We start from the raw sequence: 19,359 nt of genomic DNA, 5'->3' as shown, positions 1-19,359 counted from the left end.
GGGCTGTCGCCCTGTAGCACTAACCACCCTGTTCTGCACCCACTGACCCTCCAGGGTTCCTCCAACTGACCCGAGTTGCCTTTATTTTCCTCTTGGATGCTGATGTGTTCAGGGAACTTCAACAGGCCACATGTTTAAGTATCTTTAGTTCAGGGCTTCTCAACTTTGGCACTACTGACATTTGGGGCAAAATAAGTCTTTGTTTTGGAAATGTCCTGTGCATCGTAGGGTGTTTAGCAGTATCTCTGGCCTCTACACACAAGACGCCAGTCGCACTGCACACACTCCAGCTGTGACAACCGGAAATGCCTGCAGACGTTGCCAAATACATCCTCACAACTTTGAAAGTGAAGATGAAAGTCTGTCAGTCGTGGCCGACTCTTTGCGGCCCCATGGACTCCTCCAGGCCACGGAATTCTCCAGGCCGTGGAATTCTCCAGGCCAGAATACTGAAGTGGATACCCTTTCCCTTCTCCAGGGGATCTTCCCAACCCAGGGATCGAACTCAGGTCTCCCGCATTGCAGGCGAATTCTTTACCAATGGAACCACAAAGGAAGCCCAAGAATACTGGAATGGGTAGCCTATCCCTTCTCTAGCAAATCTTCCTGACCCAGGAATCGAACTGGGGTCTCCTGCATTGAAGGCAGATTCTTTACCAACCAAGCTATCTTTACGTTTACTCAAATGCACTTAGGTCCACCGTCCTACCTTATACAGTCGTGTGTCAGGAAAGCAAGGATTCTTTGCTCCCAGTCTACAGTTAAAGTCATTGAGGATCAAGAAGGAGAGAAATGTGCTCAGGCCAAATGGTGAGTTGGGGGCACAGCTGTGGCTACAGTTTGAATCCCCCATCATCCTAACTCAGTGACTTCTGGTGGATCCATTGAGTTGTGCCTGGTTAATGTTTAATAACTGACCCTCTGGGGAAAAACATAAACAAACCTGACTAGGAGTGTTTGCCAATTTCCACAGTGTAAGTATTCCCACATGGGCGGTTTCTAATTATAAGACCTCACTGAATGTGAAGTTGGGAAGATATAGGTATAATTGGCTCTGGTGAGCTGGCGCCGTGGGTGCTTCTGTCCACACAGCATCCATACAGTGGTCTTTCTGTCTTCCAAACCTTGTTCTTCTACGCTTTCTACCATAAACACACACTCTTATGACTGTGAGGTATGATTGGGGGTATGATTAGGCTAGTCAGGGTTTCTGATCACCTCTGGATAACTATAGAACAGTTAGAGTGGAATTTTCTCCCTTTTCTTTTAGATGGACATCCAGTTTCACAATCTTTCCATCTAAGGAGTTACAGGAGCTCATCAGGAGGGTCTCCTGGACAGAATGAACTCTTAGGCAGGAACGAAGTGTTTTGCTCAGCATCAGACAAGTTGAATGGGAGGTACTTAGCGGTACAAAGTAGTGATGGCCACTGGGCTGCAGGGTTCCATATACCATTCCAGAATATCTAGGTGGGATCTTGGCTGGAGTTTTAGTTCAGGCATGAGCTCAGCTTCTGTAAGCCTCAATTTCCATGGCTGTGAACATTGCCTCATCACTGTGGTTGTAAAGAACAAATGAACTGTCTTATGTCCCAGTCTCAAATGCCTACTCTCCCATTGGCTGGTCAATGGAATGGCTGAAGACTACATTGCTGTAAGCTTATTAAGATCAAGAACCTGGTGGGCTACAGTTTATGGGATTGCAGAGTCAGACATGACTGAGCACTTAGTTGGTCTTGACTCTTTTTACCTTGGTCATGGTTCAATGCCATTTGCTCCTAGCCATCTTCTCTGTGGTCCAGCATTTGACGTGGGGAGTGGACCTTGAAACTGTGGGAGGAATTCTCAACTGAGTTCTTATCCCACTCTTGGTACCACCTCAATATATAAACTCAGGAGTACTTTGGTGTCACTGGAGCGTAGGCAGGCTCAGCGGAGGGGCGGGAGTATGCCGTGACATTTGAATTTGACCTTAGAAGTGGTAGGAAGTACTAGCAGAGTTTTAAGCAGGGAACACACATCATCTGATATGCTTTAGAAAGCTCTTTCTGCAGAACATGGGTCTGAGTCCAGGCAGGATGAAACCAGTTGGGAGGCTGGTATAAGAGAACAGTCAAAAAGCGATGAAGTAAAAACGCTGACTGGTGCAGGCTGAAAGTGCTATGAGAGTTCAGACAAAACAGAGGTCCGTGTGGACTGGGTATCAGAAAAGTATCAGAGAAGACTTCTTGGAGGAGGTGAGACTGCTGCTGGCCTGGATGGATGGTAAAAAGGAGGGAGGTGTGTGGAGAGGTAAGTCTGGGCTGCAGAACAGGGCGGAAGAACACTGGGCTTAAAGTGAGAGGTTATATAATGGTGGTTCTCTTTCAGTATGGACCTGATCATGGAGAGATTTGAACACGTCTTAGGAATATGGGTTTCGTTAGAAATTAATGGGTCTCAGAAGGACGATGCATTTTTCTGTAGTCAGTCTGATCTCATCCCAGGCATTTTTTATGTCCATGGTTCTCCCTTCTCTCCCCCTAGGGCCAGGTGTAGGGTGTCTGGGACCCTGATGGGGAGGTGTGTGCATTTGCCCCCTACATCCCTGTGCTATTGAGAAAGGCAGAAGCCCTGTGCATCTTGAGGATGAATGCTGATTTAACGATTCCTAATTTGCCTCGCAACAGAGGGGGGCCCAGGAACTGGAGCAGCTGTGCTATTGTCTGAGGGTCCCCAGTATTTGTCTGCCTGGGCCAGGGTTACGGGCATCTTGTCATCAGCTCAGATAAGCCGGCTCCCAGCTGTCACTGCAGCCCGTTCTCATCACTGTTGCCGCTGTTGACAGGGACCCTCTCCTCTTCCTGAGCGTAACGCACGGCCCCTCATCTCTCCCATCCCTGCTTTGTGAAGGTGTGTCTGGCTCTGTCTGGGAGGGTGGAGTCTGACTGGCCTCATCACGTCTGAGAGAAAGGAGATTTGTACTTTCTTTGAAGTTTTAGAAAACAGAGCTTGCTGGGAAATGACATGAGCAGAATGTCATTACCACTGAGTCTCACGTGAGGAAAACTGAGGCTCAGAGGGGTAAAGCAACTCACCCAGGGTTGCACAGCAAGAGTCAGTGGGGTGAGAACTAGAACCTGTTGGATTTGGCCTGAGGTGTCTGCAGGAGGACCTCCGCTTTCACAGCTTTCAGCAGAGGCCTGGCTTGTCAGAAAACCACTCTCTCCAAGGGCAGTATATAATATATATCCCAGGCTAAGTTCTTTTAGAAACACTCCACTGAAGGGCTGTCTTAGACCTTGAGAGCCCTGAGTTCCAAAGACCTCTCCATTCGTGATGCAGATAGTGCTGAGTGATGTGCTTGGGCTCTGAGAGAGATTTAGAGTCAGAGCAGAAACTGGAGCCCAGATCTCTCGCTTCTCAACCCCCTGTGCTTTGCCGCCTCCTACCCCTACCCCAACCCTACCTAGCCTCATGGCGTAAGCAAGGCCTCTGTAGAACAACCAACCCAAACCACTTCAATGGTGCCTTGTGTCAATGACCAGGGGCTGCTGGGAGTTTGCAGGTGGTTTGTGGTCCTTGGGTGGTACTTGCCCTGTGAGACTCTTGTGGCTTTTGGGTGCAGGAGTGCGGCCAGGCTTTGCACGAGGTGCTGGAGTGCAACAGGGTCGTTGGGAACTTGGACAACAAATGCCTCCAGCCAGACTGGCTCTCAGGCTGTGCTCAGTCCAATCTGGCCGTGGTACCATTTCTTAGTTACCTCCAGGCAGCACTGACTTCGAACTTCCATAACAATCATTGACTCTGATAGCCCAGGTCAGTTTTTTGCTCCACTTATTTAGGGGGCAGTTGTATTTGCTGAATTTGAGGGCTTCCCTTATGGCTCAGATGGTAAAGAATCTGCCTGCAATGCAGGAGATCTGGGTTCAATTCCTGGGTTGGAAAGATCCCCTGGAGAAGGAAATGGCAACCCACTCCAGTATCCTTGCGTGGGAAATCCCATGGACAGAGGAGCCTGGTGGGCTACAGTCCATGGGGTCACAAGAAGTTAAACATGACTGAGCACACATGCACTGCACGGACCACTTTTTTTTTCTTTTTGGACTGGCCACTTTTTATGTTGGGTCGCCCACATGCCTAAAAGGGAGAGATCATTACCATTGAGCAGACAGGGCAGCCAGGTGTCCAGGTGTCCAAAAATTACAGCTCGTGACTGTTGGGCACAAGACCCCAGGCTCTTTCCACAGCTCCGTCCTCCCACTAGTACAAAAACATCTGATAGACGAGCTCACTACTTGGCCACACAGAAAGGATGGGCATGTGTAGGGTCCTCCACAACCTGATGCCAGCCTCTTTCTACTGTGTTTCTGCTGCCTCCTTCTCCCTCTCTAGCCACCCTGAGCCGTTCACTGCCCCCAGGGAGGCTGGATTTTACAAACTTGGCCATGAGTGTTTGTCATTTGTGCAGGACTTTGAGCTCATTGTGATAGCTTGTGAAAATTAGGAAGACGTGGGCCCCTCCTCTCAAGGCACTTTCGCTCAGTGGCAGAGAGAGCATATGAACGTAAATAGCTGTGGTGCTTTCGAGGCTCATTTGATCTTCAGAGTAGCCCGGAGAGGCTTGCTCATGTATGTGGCTCTACGGCTGCACTGAGCGGACTTTGCATCTGAAGATCAGAGAGGTAGTGAGGGACCAGAGGTCACGGAGCCCAAGCAAGACCCAAGTTCAGGCTACACCAAGGTTTCCTGGCTCCACCACGAAGCATTCAGTGTCTAGGCTTGCACCACCGCCGATGGCCGTGCATGCAAGCTTGTTAAGTTGTGCCCTCGTCCTTCCAGAAAGGGGGTGTTCCTGGAGTTGTAGCCTTGGGAAGGGAGGTAGGAACATGAAGGAGCCCCAGAGATCTGCGATTTGACTGTGCTGGTGCTCAGGCTTGTCAGGGAGAGGAGGCTGATCTCCTTGGATCTCTAAGGTGTCTCCCACTCTCTGACCCCAGGGGATGACCTGATGGAACCAACCTTGTGATTGTCACACATGAGGCAGTCACGTGATGTGCGCCCGACGTCCGGCACCGAGTGAGGAAGAGTGAGGGTTGTGTCGCCCCTGTCCCCCTTTGCTCTCTGACGGTCTGGGATGGCCTGAGCCCAGGTTCTGTCACTGTCTGTCTATGGGCCGTTTCCTGCTCCAGTCTGGGCTCCTTGCCCTTAGCCCCTAGCGCAAGGGGGTCACATGCTGAGATAGAAGAAGCAGGAGTCAGTCAGGAGAAATGTGTTCTGGTCTTGGTTTTGCCATCTACTTGCTGGGTGCTGTTAACTAAGTCCCTTCCCTCCCTGAGGTTTCAGGCATCCCCTAAATGGCACGACCAATAATTTTAATAATAGTAATAGCAATAACTTGATAGCAGTAGTGGGTTGAATTGTGGTTTATTCTCTCAGTTGTGTCCAGGTCTGTGCGACCCCGTGGACTGTGGCTCCTCTGTTCATCAGATTTTACAGCCAAGAGTAATGGAGGGGGTTGCCATTTCCTACTCCAGGGTATCTCCCTCACCCAGGGATTGAACCCACATCTCGGCGTCTCCTGCTTTGGCAGGCAGGGAACCCTGGCCACCGGGGAACCCCAGAGAGTTGAATAAGATAAGTGCTCCACAAAAGATAAGTCCATGCCCTAAACCCCAATGGCATATGAATGTGACCTAATTTGGAAAAAAAAAGTCTTTCTCTTAATCAAAAATCATCACTAGCAGACACTTCTATGCAAAACAAGAGGCTGGCTGTGTGCGTTATTGCAGGGCCCTGCGGCCTGTGTCTTCACCAGTCCCTCTGGGGGTCTCTGGGCTCCCCAGCACCACTGAGCTTTCCTGAGCTGTCAGAGAATCACTGGACCAGAGGTCCTGGGATGCCCCTGATTAAATAACTGCAGGAAACAGCTCTTAAGAGAATGGACTTAGTGCCTGTTGCTCTCTTGTTAGCATTTCACTTGTATTGATGTGTGAGATTGATTTAAGACTGATTTCCTGTTTCAAAAGAACAGCAGATTCTTTTTTCCTCTTGATCAGAGATTCTTAAGAAGGCGGAAAAGAAACAAAAAGCTTAAGAAACAAAAAACAAGCTTTAAGTGCCGCCTCCCTCCTCCCCAGGCTCATAGAGTCAGAGGAGAGATCCCTGGACAGGTGGGTATAACCCCACACCCTCCAAGGGTTGGGGGATCGGTGCCTGCTGGCAATGGAGACAGGGCACCTGTCCCAGCCCTGCACCCCCTTCCAAGGAAGCAGGGTCTTGGGTCCTGTCATGGGTGGCGGTTTCTCCAGCAGGACGCAGCAGCTTCTCTTTGCAATGTTTCCTGTCCTGTTGCCTTGGGCCGCCGGAGATGAGAGAGACGCCGAGCCCTCAGGTCTGGGGGACTGGCTGGTTATCAGAACACCTGCCTGTTGAGGTTCTGGGTGCGAGGGCACCAGGCGCCCAGCAGTGCTTTCAAAATCTATTGCTGAACAAGTCACACCCTTGCTTCCCAAATCATAGGATATCCGCTTTATCATCAGCTTGCCTGTTTTATCCGTAAGGCCCATGAGGCCAACAGGTGTAGAAGACTTTCTGGTGAGCAAAGGGAGAGTGGATTGTTGCAGAGGAGTGTGTGGGTAAATTAGAAAGCAGGAGATCATGCAGTAGCATTCTCCACCGAATCAGTGAGGCTTAAAAGAACCCACCCCCGGGACTGTGGTTATAGCAGGGTGACAAAAGGTCTTTGTGTGCCTGGGACAGGACTGGTTAATGCGTGTTGTCCCAGCGGCACGATTATTATTTTAATTTTTTCCTGTTTTCTGATTCATTGATTTCTGTTGCAGTCCCTCAGTTTATTTTTTATTTTTTTGGCTGCACCATGCAGCACGTGGGATCTTAGTTCCCTGACCAGGGATCGAACTCATGCCCCCTGCATTAGAAGAGGGGGTTCTCAACTGCTGGACCACCAGGGGAGTTCCCCAGCAGCATTATTAATAGGCCCTTTTCACTCTGGCAAGAACCCAGGTTTGGATCATAAGCTGCTTGATTACCTTAATAGTATGTAACCATATAGGTGGATACGTAGCATGGATACATAAGTGGATACATAGTATGGATAAAGTGTGGATAATATGTCTAAGTTTAAAGACCTGTACCTTTGTGCTCTAACAGTTCAAAAGTTGGTTGTGGGTTAGCACCATCAGTCATGGGCAGAGCCTGTCACCATCTCATGACACACGTAGCTTAGAGGTAAGACCATGGACCAAAATGTCAGACAACAGTTCAGATCCTTGCTCCTAACCAACTAGCTACTTATCCTTTAGGATATGATTTAGCTTATCTCAACTATAAATTAAGAATAATCATACGGCCTTCTTAGAGTTGATGTTATTACCATATAACCTATATAAAGCATGTAGTTCATTTCTGATAGATGACAGGTGTCAGTAAATGGTGGCTGCCATGATGATGATGCTGACGTCATGACTGTTGTTATTTTGGCTCTAGTCTCCCCGTCTGTGAAATGATGAGGGATGTTCTCTGTCCTTTCTTGCTCCCCAGTTCCTCCTGAGTCTGAATTCACCCGGCACCCTTAGAACCCAGGCTCCCTGGTAGTGTGTGCACTCACTGCTCTGGGTGAGAACTTTTGGCAGAGTCTCATTCACCAGCTGCCCAGTGGGTCCCTCCCTCTGTGACACGGGCGCTGAGTTCTCAAGAACACTATCCCTTCCATCCACCCTGATGTCTCTCCCATCTTGGGTCCTCCCTCAAACCCTCCGCAGCCCACCTCACTTCCTCTTCCCACGAGTGGTGCTGTGTCAATACTGAAGCCAGGAAGTCCTTTACTGGTGCTGGCTGACACCCAGGGGGTGGGGGCAGGGCTGACACCCAGGAAGGGCTGGGGACCAGAATCCTGGTCCTGCCTGCTCAGCACCTTTCAATCACTATTTCCCGCCCTGGAGAGTTTCCTCCTTTCCTCCACCTTTGGCATGAAGGCAGTGTCTGCTTCTAGTGCGCCTCCTGTGTTCCCCGTTTCTTTCCACTAAGTGACTGTTCTGTGTGTCTCTTTCTTTCCTTTTTTCTTTTTTTTTAAAATGTAACTGCTTTGGGATGGAGTATGTGCATGCTAAGTCACTTCATTCATGTCTGACTCTTTGAGACCCTATGGACTGTAGCCCGCCAGACTCCTCTGTCCATGGGATTCTCCAGGCAAGAATACTGGAGTGGGCTGCCATTCCCTTCTCCAGGGGATCTTCCCGACTCAGGGGTTGAACCCACATCCCTTAAGTCTCCTGTATTGGCAGACAGGTTCTTTACCACTAGTGCCACATGGGGAGACGGAATATTAACAGCATAGTAGTTAAGAGCAGGAATGGAGCCAGACTGCAGGAATTCAGCTCTTGTCTCTACTGCTCAAAAGCCAAGTCCCTTGGACAAGGCCTCAGTTTCCTCGTCTGTAAAAGCAGCTGGAAGAACACCTATCTGTCCAGTGTGTCAGGGAGTCACCAGGTCTCCAGTGTTCAGTGACGCCTGATGCACTGTGGGAACCTGATGAGCAGGAGTCGTATTTTTCTTCACACTGACCGGGGCTCCTGCTGCTGTGGGAGAGAGCGTTCTGAGGTTCCCTGACTCAGGGTGTAGGCCCTGCCGCTGGTTAACCTGTGGCTGGAACAAGTAGGCTTTGCCCTGCTCTGGATTCTGAGTCCCCTCAGCTTGGAGGGCAGGCAGGTGGTCTTCCAGGCTCTCCAGTTCCCTCACCGTCTATAGGTATCACCTTCTGTCTGTCCAGTGGTTCCACTTTCAAAACCATTCAAAAATGGCAGACACACAGACGTCCTAAGCTATTTCTCAGCCCTCCCCTGAAAGGGGGAGGCGAGGTGGGCGGTGGACAGGAGGCAGTGAAAAGGTCCCAGGTCACTAGACTGGAGAAGGTCAGGAGATGCCCGTTCTGGTTTCGGTTCTGTCCTGTGAACCTGGAGAAGTCATTTTATGTCTCTGGGTTTTAGCTTCCCCATTTTTAACATGGGCTAATAACACCATGCTTTGTCCCTCTCTTAACACATTATTGATCCGGGAGTTTTTTGCAGAAACTGATGCCTGTGACCAGCCATTTGTAATGTAAGTGAATATTGGAACACTCCGGTCAATAATGTTTGGATAACAAAAGATGTATTAATACGTCTCTGGTCAAAAAGCTGTTAAAATGACCAAAGAAGACAAGATATTGACAAGAGAGGCTTCCCTGGTGGCTCAGGTGATAAAGAAGCTAAGCTGCCTGCAATGCAGGAGACACGGGTTTGATCCCTGGGTCAGGAAGATCCCCTGGAGGAGGGCATGGCAACCCACTCCAGTATTCTTGCCTGGAGAATCCCATGGACAGAGGAGCCTAGCGGGCCACAGGTCATGGGGTCGCAGAATCAGACACCGCTGAGCACAAGCACTCAGGTGCTGCCACAGCGCCGCCTACTGGTGGCTTCGGGTGGTGCTGGTTTCCTCCCTGGGGCAAAGGGACAGTGGCTGTGGCTCCGGTCATTTGTAACCATGGCAACAGAAGCAGACCCGTGCTGATGTTGTGTGAGGTTGGGCTGCTGGTGGGGACCAGAGGCGGAAGTTGTCAGTGTCTTTCTTCACTTGACTCTGTGCTCCCTGACGGATCTCTGGCCTGTGGGTGACTCAGACAGGAAACCGCCAGCCGTCCCTTCAAAAAGCTTGGACTCCTCTCAAAGATACGCTTGCTTTTCATTGCTCTGTGTTTGTTTGGATGGTGGGGGAGTAGTTTACAGAATCAAGGCCAGAGCCCTGGAGCAGGCTTCTCCTTGGGAGGGTCTCCGTGATTGAATGGACAAGATGGAAGGAGGTAGGACCCTGTGAGGGCTGGGTGAGGATCCAAGCTATCTAAATGCTGGTCTGTGGGCCAGAGCCAGTGATGACACAGATCTCTCCAGAAGCTTGGCCCCAAATCCAGGTTGGGCTGTACTTTTTTTTTTTTTTTTTTTTTTTTTTAGCTTCTCTAGATGCACAACAAGTTTGGGGAACCACTGGAGTGGGTTGGACTGGTATCTAGGACTTGTCTTTGGGGGGGACCTCTGTATTCCCTGCCTACCATCTAGTACCCATTCGGATCCTGTAAAGTATTATTAGTTTTGATATTACAAAGTGATCAGGTTATTAGTTTAGCTTTCTATTTGTGTGGATGTTCAGCTTACCAGGTGACTGCCAGCCTCAATGGTGCCCACTGGGAGTTGGGGGACTTTCGTTGTGTCTGTAATTAAGTAAAGTGAACAAAAGGAAAAGATTCTGGAAGTACTTAGAGTCATGGTCTGGAGGAGACCCAGCATTCTGCTGGCCTTGACTCTCTTAGTATTGCGATAGAAGAAAGTGTGATTCTTGCCGGACCCCACTGGGGGAGATCAAGTCCTAATCAAACACATGAAAATGGTTCTAAGTTTGAGAGCATTTGAGCAGGACAGGGGTGGGGACGGGATCACACCCCCTGATACTGATTGCCTCGAAAGTTCCCAGGTCCTTTTGTGACACCTCTGGCTTCAGCCACAACCAAGAGGTGAGAGAGGTGGTCTCCCCTGGATTCTTCTTTAGAAAGCCACTGTAGTCAGGGGCCCTGGCACACAGCACCCGTGGGGGGCACCCTTCTCCTTGGCCTGTGCTCTGCTGGGAATTCACGGGCACGACCCCAAAGGTGGAGGAAACTAACTTCTCTCCCCGGCCCGACCCCGATCCCCCCACTCCCCACCCCGCTACCACCATGACCTGGTTTCCCAAAATGCAAGGCTCAGAAATCCCTTTCTCATCAGGCAGGAGTTGCTGTGTTTTCTCTATCATTTCCTTCCCTTCCCCCGCCACTTCCTGTTTTTTCTTCCCCTTTCTCCACCCCCCATCATCTCTCCAGCCTGTCACTTGTTGTCCAAGACCAGGAACAGAGGCCGGCCGTTGATAATCATGATTTCCTGACAGGCCCTCTGGCTGCTCGGGGCCAGGGCCAGCCCAGCATCTCTGGGGCACGTGAGTCCTGGTTGGCAGCACACAGGAAGCCAGGGCCCTTCGAGCCTCTTGTCTGAATGAGAATCTAACGAGAATAACCCTTCATGTCCTGACAGCATTAACAGCTGCCAGAGAACTTTCGCCTGCCTTCAAGCTAACACACTGGAAAATAAGACAGCTCCTAGTGTTTTTTGGCCTAATAACTGTAGTCCAGTTTAGATGAACAAAACACGGATTTTGGAGTCAGAGATGAGTCCATGCCTCATTCTGCACCGAATTTTCTTTATGACTCTGCAGGGCATTCTAGTTCTCTCCAACTCAGCTCTAGGTCTAACCTTTTGGGAAAATGGAACTCATGGTACCTTTAGGGGAAGTTTTTGAGGATAAATTAGGAAACTATATCTATAAGATTCACATGATATGAATGCTTTGCTTCATGAATGTGGGATCCCTTCTTTGGTTTTGATGTTTTGCATAGAGGAGTGGCTGTTCAAATGTACACTGTTCAGAAAAATCACATAATAAAACAACAAGGTCCTACTGTGTAGCGGAGACATTGTTTTGCTGACAAAAGTCTGTCTGGTCAAAGCTATGGTTTTTCCAGTAGTCATGTATGGATGTGAGAGTTGGACTAAAAAGAAAGCTGAGCACAGAAGAACTGAGGCTTTTGAACTGTGGTGTTGGAGAAGACTCTTGAGAGTCCCTTGGACTGCAAGGAGATCCAACCAGTCCATCCTAAAGGAGTTCAGTCCTGGGTGTTCATTGGAAGGACTGATGTTGAAGCTGAAACTCCAATACTTTGGCCACCTGATGCGGAGAGCTGACTCATTGGAAAAGACCTTGATGCTGGGAAAGATTAATGGTGGGAGGAGAAGGGGATGACAGAGGATGAGATTGTTGGATAGCATCACCGACTCGATGGACATGAGTTTGAGCAAGCTCCGGGAGTTGGTGATGGACCGGGAGGCCTGGTGTGCTGCAGTCCTTGGGGTCACAAAGAGTCAGACATGACTGAGCGACTGAACTGAACTGAACTGTGTAGCACAGGGATCTATGTTCAATATCCAGTAATAAACCATAATGGACATACTCAGATATATGTATATATGTATAACTGAATCACTTTCTCTGGTAGCTCAGTTGGTAAAGAATCTACCTGCAATGCAGAAGATATGGGTTTGATCCCTGGGTCAGGAAAATCCCTTAGAGGAGGAAATGGCACCCATTCCAGTATTCTTGTCTGGGAAATCCAATGGACAGAGGAACCTGGCAGGCTACAGTCCATGGGGTCGCAAGAGTTGAACACAACTGAGTGGCTAAACTACCACCATAACTGAATAACTTTGCTGTATACCAGAAACTAACACAATATTGTAAATCAATTATAGTTTAACAAAAAAAAAGGTGGGGGGAATCACATAATGGATGATATCCATGGGAGGAGAGTCCATGTGTATTTCTGTGTTTTCTTGAAACATGTAGTGACAGATAGACAAAAGAGACAGAGACAGATCAGCTGACCTAGGGGCTGGGTATACAGACGACTCTCATTAAAAAACCAACTCCACCCACCACTGTGCTCATGGGTCCCTCTCTTCCATAACAGTATTTTTCTAAAGGGAAACAGGGAAAACCATGCCAACCACATGCCTGAGGTGGACTGTTTTACTCATTCAGCTCCCAGGGGGTAATACTACAAAAAACTACAAAAACAGCATTCTGGAAAAAGTGCCACCTCTCTTTTGGAAAAAGAAAAACAGAGAGTTCCATTCAGGGTCAATGACCACTTGTTTGAGAAGTCAGATGGGTCACGTGGCTGCTTTTTAAAAATTTGTTTTAAAATTCCAGAGGCCAAAGAGTCAGAGACACGTTCTGATCTGGAGTCTTCCTCCAAGTGGCAAGACCCTTGAGTGAGGCTCTTTTCTTCTCTGAGCCTCAGTTTCCCCAACTACATGTGACAAGGTTGTTGTGTTTCTTCCGTCCCTGGTAATCGGTGATTCTGGGGCTGTCTCTGCTCTGCGTAAATGAATGTGTTATGGCCAGAGTAGAAGAGGAAATGGCCTCTCCTAGTAACATGACTTGTGTTCCCTTTCTGCAGATTATCACTCACCAGGGACAGAGAAACCACAGGACTCTCAGGGGCCACAGCCCTGATCTGGGGAGCTAGACTTGTCTTGGCTGAACAGCTGCTCATCTGATTCGTTCCGTCAGCCTGGATTGGTGACTCCAAGTCACGGGAGAGATCTCCAGGTAAGAAACAACTGTCTTTGCTTTTAGCCGACAGCACGGTGATGACCAGCATTTTTAGTGCAGAGAATCTATGATATTCGGGCTTCCAGAATACCCAGAAGTCTCAAGGATGGTCCTTCGGCCAGAGATCTCATCTCTGATTGGAACTCATGCTTCCTTACACCACATACATGTACAAGGAGAAAAAAGAAAAAACAAGGATATAATAAAGAACTGATGTGTATTTCAAAGTAGCTCATTCTGAAGTGGTCAACTGTCCCCAGGTTCTGTAACTGCATTTTGAGTGGGAGCATTTGCTACATGAGTCTTCTGAGTGTTTAGGCAAGAAACAGAGGAGCTTGAAACATGGAGGGGGAGCAGCTCAGAGCTGTTGTTGTAGGTTGCTCTGTCCCTACAGAATCCATCTGAGGGTTTCTTTCTGCCCATCCTGGCCATCCAGATTAAGACCAGCAAGGAGAGAAGTGGCTGACCTGGCATGAATTTAAGCCTCATGCCAGAGGCCTGGTTGGTGTCTCACTTGCTGTAACATTTTGGGAGGTAAAACCAGCTGAATTTCCAGGTAAATTTGGCACCGCGGTGCACCACTACGGACTATGGTGCCCTTGCCTCTTCCCTCATCACCAGCACGTTGGCTTTTTCTCTCCCACCGCCTCCCAGTCAGTTTTGGATACTTTTCTTCTTACCTGGAAGGGGAGAGGGTCACACCTACTTGAACCTCTTTGAACATCGGCCTGACACAAGCTGACATTCCTCCCAGGTGACCTAAGATCTGCTGATTTTGTCTGCTGGGACTGTGGGGTATCAGTGCATCTCCTTTAAGCTGGCCCAGGGCACCCACACATCCGAGGTCAGCAGTCACGAAGGAGGTGACAATACACCCTGATGACCACACGCCCGTTTGTTACTCTTTCAGTGTTTGCTGCTGTTACCTTCTGCTGTCTTCTCCTAAAGCTCATCTTTTTCATTTACATATTTTTATTTTCCCCTGAAAAGCAAAATCAGAAGCATTTCATAAAGCTTGACAGTACAGAAGGTAAGGCCAGGTGATTTCGCAGGTATTTTCCAGTTCTGAAGTCCTGGGGTTATTTTGTCCCAGACTTGTTCCTTATGCCAGATTCTCATTCTTGGGGGAACTGATTTGTCTTGTGCTCCTTGCCTTTCTTCCTCTTATGATTTCTTTCCCCCGAGGGGTCCCTGAGTTGTAGCATAATTCAGAGGAAGGAGAAGAGCTTTTGAAATTAGACAGACTTGATTTCACATCTCAGTTCTGCTATTTATTGGTTGAGTGATTTTTGCTTAGATCATCGTAAATTCCTGAGCTTCAGTTTCCCCACGGTAAGATGGGGACAGTCCCTGCTGTGATGAAGGCTTGTGCTTAGGCTCCAAGGAGACGATAATGCATTGCCGTGGGTTCTTGCAGATGGTAAACCTCAAAAAAATGTCAGCTTCTTTCCCTGGTCATCCTTATTCAGAGGTATTTCAATACAGCTTTGAGCCCCCATTGAGCTCCCTTTGAACCTGTGGCCAAAACCCTAGGGACAGGCTAGTCTACACACACAAGTAAAGAAGAGAACTGTTAACAGCTCTCGATTTCAGCATTCCTCTTCAGTAGCAGCCTTCCCTCTTCTAGCTTTGACAGACCACCTTCTGCAGTTCAACTATTTGACGGTTTGCTCTGTTATATCTCACCACCCTCCCAGCCTCTTGAGTACATCCTTTGTCCCATCAGATAGTAGCTGAAAACTAACTCATCACCAGCAGCTTTCCCACTTCAGACCAGCGTACTTCCAAGATCCAGACGAATGTCCTTACAGCTAGGATCAGCTGATTTGGGGGCAGATTTCCTGGCCCCTCAGCGAGACAGTTAGGTTTCAAGCACATGTTTGTCCAGGCCCACAGTGTTGGTTTTCTTCCTTAACTGTTAGCTCTTATGGGGCATTCTTTTATCCAGCCATCCATGCATTCCACAAATATGAATGAAGCATGTCTACACAGCAGGGGCATTCTTGGGGTTAGGGTTCTGTACAAAACAAAGCAAAATTCCTGTTTCCTTTGAGCTTGCATTCTGATGGGATCAAGGGCGTGTCAGTAAATAAACAAGCATATATTATCCCAGGTAGTACTAAGTGTTATGGAAAAAATAAAGCAAAAAATAATGACCATAAAGCCAATTCACAGTGATAGCAGTACCTGTATGCCTGTAGCCCCCAGCCTCCTGTTTTCAACAGGATACCAGGGAAGCCCCCCTGACTGGGTGTCACTGGAGCAGGATCCGAACAAAGTTGGGGACGGAGGCTTGAAGGAAAGTGGGAACAAAGGCTGTGAAGTAGGCATGTGCTTGGGCTACAAGGAGCTGCCAGTGGCCAATAGGATTGGAGCAGACGGAACGAGGGACAGTGGAAGGAGGTGAGGACAGGAGGCGTGGGCAGGTGGTGCAGGCCTTGTGAGCCACTGTGAAGACTTGGGCTTTTATGTTCTGGTTGACTTTTCCAGAGCCTCCTCTACCCTTCCTCCTTCTTCCCCAGAATATCTCAAGGGCCTCATCCCTGAAACATCCTGCAATAGAAATGAAGATGGATGTTCTTGCCCAATAGAGTACTCACCATTCATTCCCAAACCTGTATTGGGCACTCGGTAGTGAGACTCTGGAGATAAATGAGACTTGGCCCCGTTCTAGGAGCCTGTGGCCAGGCACTGGTTCAAGGCTGCTTGGAGAGTATGCATGGATAAATCAGGTCCAAGTGAGCAGTTGTCCTAATTTGGTTACTTTGGAAGCAATTGCCAGAGTGGGAATTTTCTGCTGGTACCTCCCACAAGTTGCTGGTACTAATTTTCTTGGAATTCATTCACCTAGACTGTTGCCAAGCCTGGCCTTTTGGGTTGAGGGAGGATCAATCCATTCAGCAAACCTGTGAGTGCCTATTCTGTGTTGGTACCAGTGCTAGACACCTGGGGAAAGATGCTGAGATCCAGCCCCTGCCCTCGGGTGGTTTATGGTTTTCCTGAGAAGCCTGCTAGTAATTATACAGCACACTACTTATCAGATGAGAGTGGGTGTGAGGGAGCCAAGAGATGGAGCATTTGGGGTAGTGAGCTCCCCGTCCCTGGGAGAATGTAAGCAGAATGAGGGGCATAGCTGAGGAAGCTTCCTAGGGACACACTATCTCCACTGAGTCCTGGAAGTGAGAGGAGTAGTCTGCCAGGTGAATAGCAGGGAGAGCGGGAAACTTCAGGGAAAGGTTAGGCATTTCCAGGCAGAAAGGGGGCGTACACAAGGGCTGCCTCTCGGAGGACCTGTGAAGGTGAGGTGAAGGTGAGGTGAGTCTGAGCAAGAAAGACTCATTCAGAGACAGAAGGTGGGAGGACTAACCAGGGGCCTTGAATGTCAGGCCGAGAGGGTTGGGTGAATCCTGAGGACAGCTCAGAGCTGGTAACAGAAACTTAAGTGAAGACGGATGGACCTGACGAGGAAGTTTTACAAAGCAAAGGGTCAGCTTTTATTTGACCCCCTGTTCTGTAAAGTGCTGATTTTACGTCCACTCCTTATAATAGTATATGATCATACCTCAGCTGTAAAACAGATTCATACAGACCAACTGAGTGAGATGCTTGTGAGGGTGCCCAGCCTTTCCACCACGAGGTCCCTGGGAATGGTGAGTGCTGATGGCCCTGCACCTGCATCTTGGTGCACAAATTACTGGGAAATGGTTAAAACACGAGTCTTGTGTTCTATTCATGGGTCGCAAAGAGTCCGACTCTTTGCAATCCCATGGACTACAGCACACCAGGCTTCCCTGTCCTTCATCAATTCCCAGAGCTTGCTCAAACTCATGTTCATTGAATCGGTGGTGCCATCCAACCATCTCATCCTCTATCGACCCCTTCTCCTGCCTTCAGTCTTTCCCAGCAGGTGAATGGAATTGTACACATGCATTAAACAGACAATATCTGAACCCTCATGATGCACCAGCCACCATGCTAGGCCTGGGAGCATCCAGACAAATGAAGCCCGATCAGCCCCCCAAGTAATTCATAGCTCGTGACAAAGACAGAGGAACCAGCAGTAACAGGAGCAGATGGTGGGCAAGAGCCTCAGCATAAACAAAGTGATGTGGGTGCGGAGAGGGAGCCTGCCCTCTGCTCAGGCAAGTCAGGGAATTCTTCCAAGATGGGCCATGTGAGCTAGGTTTTGAAGGATGAGTAGGAGTTGGGGGCTGGGAGAAAGTACAAAACAGGACTCTCATAAATAAGGGCGAACACTCAGTCCTCTGTGATGACGCTGGGGAGGAAGTAGCACAGATAATGCCTCAGCTCTGCTTTGAAAAAAAAACAGTAGTCGCTACCTCCTCATCCTCCCACCTCATTCCCAACAGAAACTAAAAATAATCATTGACTAATTTGAGTTCATCCCTTCTCTGACTGCATGGAGATTGTTAGTGATCAGAATTGGATGAAGGGGACCAAGAAAAGAAGTACAAAGGAGGAGGCAGGAGATTTTTGAAACTGTATCTGTCCTATGTTTCTCTTAGAAAAAACAATCTAGATATAGATGTTATGTATATGCACACTCTCATGTGTAAATGGATCTGATACATATGAAAGTACATATGTACACATGTATGTGTGTGCATGCATAGTCCCGCAGTTGTGTCCAACTCTCTGCAGCCCCTTTAACTGTAGCCCACCAAGCTCCTCTGTCCATGCAATTTTGTAGCAAGAATATGGGAGTGGGTTGCCACTTCCTACTCCAGGAGATCTTCCCAGCCCAGGGATCAAACCTGCATCTCTTGGGTCCTACACTGGCAGGCAGATTCTTTACCATCATGCCACCTGGGAAGCCAATATACAAGTATGCACACATTCGTATTATATAGAATTTGTTTTAACCGAGCACAGAGCCTGGTGCCCGTGACCTTCAGGCACGCTTGCTGTCTGGAGATGGATGCGGGTGAGAATTGACCTCGCTGACTTTCACACATCCCTGGTGTGTCAAGGTGGCTGAGGGTCATGGTATTGTACGTTCAGAAGCACAGCAGGAGGGAGTCTGGATGCTGGCCGTGGCAAAGGAGCCTGCAGCTCTGGAAGACGAAGCGCCTCGCCCGAGGCCCGCAGCTATCAGCTGGTCAAGATTCAGGCCCTCTTCTGACTGTCCCTCTCCCGCAGTGCCATGCTGTGTGTCACCCTGTCTATGAAAAGGGAAAGTGTGCCTGTGCGCTCAGTCGTGTCCAACTCTTTGTGATGCCATGGACTATTGCCCACCAGGCTCCTCTGTCTGTGGGATTTCCCAGGCAAGAAATACTGGAGTGGGTTGCCATTTCCTGGATCTTCAAAACCCAGGGATCAAACTCACGTCTCCTGCATCTCCTGCGTTGGCAGGCGAGTTCTTGACCACTGCGCCACTGGGGAAGCCTATAAATAGAGCTTCAGACTGCAATAGCAACTCATTGTGGAGTCAGGGATACGTGTGCCCGGAAATCCTCTGTAGATCCCTCTGGTGCTGGCAACACACTATACCTTGCTGTGCAGGGGAGGAAGAAGGAAGGAGGGAAGGAAGGAAGGGAGGGAGAAGGAGGAAAAGGGAGGAGGGTAAGGAGGGATAGGATGAAAGGACAGACATCAGGGTGAACTTGGGTTCTAGTCCAGGCCTGGCATAGACACACCTTTGACCCTGGATACCCCTTCCCTTCTCTGTCATCACTAGGAGGGTATTGGGCTTGATTGTTCAACTCCTGTTTCTGAACTTGTCCCCAAGGAGTGTCCTTGGATTCATTCCCCTGTGGTCCCACAGGACCCCACTCGAATTTGCATCACCATCACCAGAAAGCTCTAGAAGGTGAGAAACGAGAGCCCCCACCTCCTTGTGGAGGGCCGGATCTCCCCCAGCCCTGGAATCAGAACAGCTGAGCCAGTACAGAGAACATGGAGGGCTCAGCTGCACCCTGTCCTCCCAGCCTTCTGCTGGGAGCCCCAGTGTAACTGCTCCCTTGTTCTGTCCCCCTTTCCAGTGCCCCAGCCTTCTTGCACCTCAGTCTTCCAGCCTGGAGAAGTTCAAGTGCTGGGCTTGGCCCTGCACCTTTCTTCCCTGGGGACTTGTAAGCTGCCAGCCCAGATGTCCCAGGAGGGAGCCTG

The 19,359-nt window shown here is 49.2% G+C and overlaps 1 protein-coding gene across 4 annotated transcripts in view; it reads left to right on the top strand.

Moving 5' to 3' along the window:
* CYRIA (CYFIP related Rac1 interactor A) overlaps nucleotides 1-19,359 on the top strand; it is a 102,482-nt gene that overhangs the window by 30,564 nt on the left and 52,559 nt on the right. For 3 of the 4 annotated variants that reach the window (XM_070379145.1, XM_070379141.1, XM_070379144.1), the window contains exon 2: nucleotides 13,079-13,230. The gene's annotated coding sequence lies outside the window, so the exon portion shown is untranslated. Of the gene's footprint in view, nucleotides 1-9,668; nucleotides 9,839-13,078; nucleotides 13,231-19,359 lie in introns of those variants that run through there. The other variant, XM_070379142.1, reaches the window with a different exon arrangement.

The sequence above is a fragment of the Bos mutus genome, chromosome 11, assembly GCF_027580195.1.
Source record: "Bos mutus isolate GX-2022 chromosome 11, NWIPB_WYAK_1.1, whole genome shotgun sequence".
NCBI lineage: Eukaryota > Metazoa > Chordata > Mammalia > Artiodactyla > Bovidae > Bos > Bos mutus.
The sequence above is the reverse complement of the archived record's forward strand: the minus strand, read 5'-3'. Positions and strand labels throughout refer to the sequence as shown.